Source organism: Salvelinus sp. IW2-2015, unplaced genomic scaffold (assembly GCF_002910315.2).
Source record: "Salvelinus sp. IW2-2015 unplaced genomic scaffold, ASM291031v2 Un_scaffold4347, whole genome shotgun sequence".
Lineage (NCBI taxonomy): Eukaryota > Metazoa > Chordata > Actinopteri > Salmoniformes > Salmonidae > Salvelinus > Salvelinus sp. IW2-2015.
In genome coordinates, this window is record NW_019945618.1 from 21,572 (window position 1) to 23,234 (window position 1,663).

General features: G+C 42.3%; 1 long non-coding RNA gene across 1 annotated transcript in view; it reads right to left on the minus strand.

The window, feature by feature from the left end:
- LOC112077165 (uncharacterized) overlaps positions 1-936 on the minus strand; it is a 3,262-nt gene extending 2,326 nt beyond the window's left edge. The window contains exon 1 of the long non-coding RNA XR_002895351.1: positions 774-936. This is a non-coding gene — a long non-coding RNA (uncharacterized lncRNA). The remainder of the gene's footprint in view (positions 1-773) is intronic.
- Positions 937-1,663: the final 727 nt, after the last annotated feature.

The window sequence follows — 1,663 nt, forward strand, 5'->3', positions numbered from 1 at the left end:
CAGAGCTAACTTAGCTAGCTGAGTGGGACCTGGATCAGAGCTAACTTAGCTAGTTGAGTGGGACCTGGATCAGACCAAATTTAGCTAGTTGAGTGGGACCTGGATCAGACCTAATTTAGCTAGTGGACCTGTTCAATCCTTCCTTGGTAGCACGTGAGATGTGAAGGATGTGTCTTGCTAACGTTGCTACTACCAAATCAGCGTATCGGCTATATGGAGCCATGCAACTACTGTAACGCGTTATAACTTGGAGGTTGCAACTCCAAAAAAGTTAGAGAAAACATTGTAGACTCGTTGAAAAGCAATAGTTTGATGATTCTGCTGCTGCTGCTAGCCAGTCTCTTTTAACACAACATCCTCCCCCTCCCGTTTCAGCATTTTGGCAAGCTCAGTGCGCATGGTCACGAATGAAAAAATGGAAACATTGCATAGCAAATTGATGTAGAAAACGCACATCCACCAATTCCGCCACAAGGGCAGAGAGAGGGGAAGAAATAGGATTCCCACACAGAAAGCAGAACGATTTAACTTTCCGACAGACAGTCAACAACCAGCTGAAAGCAACACAACAATAACGCCTAGAGCACGCCATACTAGAAAGACAGGCCATGTCTGCCATACCCAGACCACTGGAGCCGACTAAACTTTTCCTTTAAATCTCTGATTTCTCCTGTTCTAACATGGTCAGTCTCTCAACCCCTGCCTACAGCGAACTGAATCCAGAACTCGTCGAAATCTGTCACAGTGAAGTGTAAAATCATTTTGGCATGTACCTGTTTTTGTCGTCAAATCAAACGACCGCTCTAATTCAGCAGATTTCTTCAGCAGTCCCCTAGCCAGACAATGAAATCTAAACATCCGATCATCAATTCTAATCATGATCGTGACGTATTCGCAGACAGAAGCCAATTAGATCTTGAAATCAGGGCTGTGACATTCAACCCAGTGATGTCCCGCCCAGCGGTGACTATGTGGGGAGGAGAGAGAGAAAATCTTTATACTGAACAAAAATATAAACGCAACATGTAAAGTGTTGGTCCCATGTTTAATGAACTGAAATAAAATATCCCAGAAATGTTCCCTATGCACAAAAAACGTAATCCTCAAAAAATAAATGACACAAACTTGTTTACATCCCTGTTAGTGAACAAATCCCCATTTGCCAAAATAATCCATCCACTTGCCAAAATAATCCATCCACTTGCCAGATTAAATAGCATGCTCATTACACTGGTGCACCTTGTGCTGGGGACAATAAAAGGCCACTCTAAAATGTGACTCGTTTCAGGAAACTAGGCGTATGTCGCACGTTACTACTTCACAGGAGAGGCATTTGAAAGTAAACATACATTTTAATCAAAATGTGGTTTTGTTTTTGGCAGAAATGCCTTCTGGAACTTGTGAACTTTCATGTGCCTAAATAAGAAACGTATATGCCATCTGTAAATACGAATATAATTGTTAAATTACCAGCCTAGTTGGGTTAGCCACGGAAAAAGTCGGGGAACCTTTCCGCTAGCCATGATTGGCTAATGGATGGGCTGGACATGCTGAGAGATGAGTTCGGATTGGTCTGTCATGTAGCATGCTTCTGTCTATAACATGAGCTGCTCAGTATGTGTAGGTAATCCTTTCTAACAAAGCTTTTTTGAAAGATATCACA